Source organism: Morone saxatilis, unplaced genomic scaffold (genome assembly GCF_004916995.1).
Source record: "Morone saxatilis isolate NCDOM2014 unplaced genomic scaffold, NCSU_SB_2.0 Contig8, whole genome shotgun sequence".
In the NCBI taxonomy this organism is placed as follows: Eukaryota; Metazoa; Chordata; class Actinopteri; family Moronidae; genus Morone; species Morone saxatilis.
Genome location: NW_023340257.1, coordinates 27001683 through 27003971, shown reverse-complemented (window position 1 = coordinate 27003971; position 2289 = coordinate 27001683).

Sequence of the window (2289 nt, the reverse complement as noted above, 5' to 3'; positions counted from 1 at the left end):
CTGGCGTCCCTGCTGCCAGCTCTTCACCGTAATTTATAGAAATACAGAAATATACTGCATTTCTTGTTTACAGTTTACTACTGTAAAATCATTTTACGGATTAATACCGTTAAAAAAACGGTATATTGCTGTCGTCTCTGCTGCCAGCTCTTTACTGTTATTTTACAGGAAAATTATTTACAGTGTACATATGACAGGTAATTTTATTTAAATCACCTATCTGATCAAGGTTTCAGTCAGTAACAGCCTGGAACATATATTTGCAAACAGCCTTACCATTGAACTAGACATGGTCTGTGACCACAGACATGATGTGAGGTCTGAGCTACAGGCTGCAGAGAGTCTGATGTCTTGTCTATCTGTATCACAGTGCTGAGAGCTGTGTTAGACTGTCACAGGTCAGAGACTGAGCAGTCATGTGATCCTCGGGTGAGACTGAGGCATCTTGGGGGTCACAAGTCATGCTTGTTATATCAGTAACATTTGCCTCTGACAGACTTGGTACAGTCAACTGTGTAATCCATTCAGTGGTTGTTTGCCTAGAACCAAGAATTTCTGGGTCAGGCATGAAGCCCTGTTTCTTTTCCACAGTCACAGATAAGCACTCACTAGTTCCACATAGACCTTCATTCTCTCTCCGGCACGGACAAGGCAAGGTCAGACATTTGTGTCCCCCACAGGAAGAAAATTGGCCATCAAACAGACTACTACTTCATTCATATACACTCACACACCAATTCACTACATCGGGAGCAATTCGGGGTTCGTTATCCTGCTCAAGGATACTTCGACGTGTGGTGGGAGGAGACCGGGATCGAACCAACAAACATCCGATTGGTGAACGACCCGCTCTTCCACTCTGCCTCTGAACAAGGACCACATTCACATCAATCTGTTTCTGTCACAAGATGCATGCTGGTATCTCCCACCTCTAGTGGCCGCTCAGAGGAGATGTAGGGGATGTGGCTTTTTAGCTGTGCAAATTAGATTTAGTCATGTCAATCCAGTCCTGAACTCAATATTTGTCAGGGTTCTCAGCTCTGAATGTCTGAAATCTTTTTTTATCAGATTTAACATGAACTGGCATGTGTAGAGGGTCATGTCTGTTAACATCACAGTGTGTGTTCTGAGTAGGAGAGATGATTTGTGGTCACTAGACGTGTTTACTACACCAGCTGACATCAGCTTTGTAACAATGGATTCACCGATTTGGGCACCTAGCATATTTGTGAGATGGTGAATGGTAAACTTATCCATTGTTATTTGAGCACCAGCTCTGAACTGTCAAATGTACTTGTGTTGTCTAAATTTATACTGAAAGAAAGTGGAACAGAAAAGCAAGCTATCTGAGCAACAAAAATGATATATAACAGTATTTAAGTTATTACCTCAACAATTTACAACATTATACCTACATCCAGAGTCACTTAAATATCTGACCACACAATAATCTTGATTCAGAGTTCAGAGCAGCAGCACAGCATCCACGGCAATTAGCATCAGGCTGATCTGAAGATCCAAAGGGTGACAGCACCAGTTTAACATCTGTGGATAGGGAATGAATAGAGGCCAACTCACAGAACTGTACTGAACCAGCATTTATTTGCTCCTCCAGAAGACAATATAGGACATTAATTGCCTACTGGTCTTTTTTTCGCACCTCTGCTCCCTCAGCAATGCAAAAAAAACACTATGAGGGGAAGATGGGAGGACCTACGGAAGTCTGGTGTGGCCTAGGTTTAGAAAACTAATTTCCACAGGAAATAAACCAAAATAAAAGTTGGTGAAAAAACATAATGTACGACGGAGTATTAGGGCCAGACTAAGAGATTTTTTTTTATTTCTTTTGCGAAATTACAAGAATAAAGTCAACTTTATTCTTGTAGACCTAATGTTACAACTTTATTCTTGTAGACCTAATATTATAACATTATGAGAAAAAAAGTCATATTAGGTCTACGAGAATAGTCATAACATTAGGTCTACGAGAATAAAGTCGTAACATTACGAGAAAAAGTTTAAATATTACGAGAATAATGTCGTAATATTATAAGAAAAAAGTCATAATATTGCGAGAATAAAGTCACAATACGAGAATAAAGTAGTAATTTTATGAGAACTGTCAGCCTGTTGGCTCAGCCAGCAAAACTGTTTAACGACGAAATGATCAATACGTTAGTTTACCTATTGACTGTACGGTACGACTAAGACAAACAGGGCTGCTTGATAACTATCGAAGCTTTTTTCTCATTAAAATGACTTTTTTCTCGTAATATTGTGACTTTATTC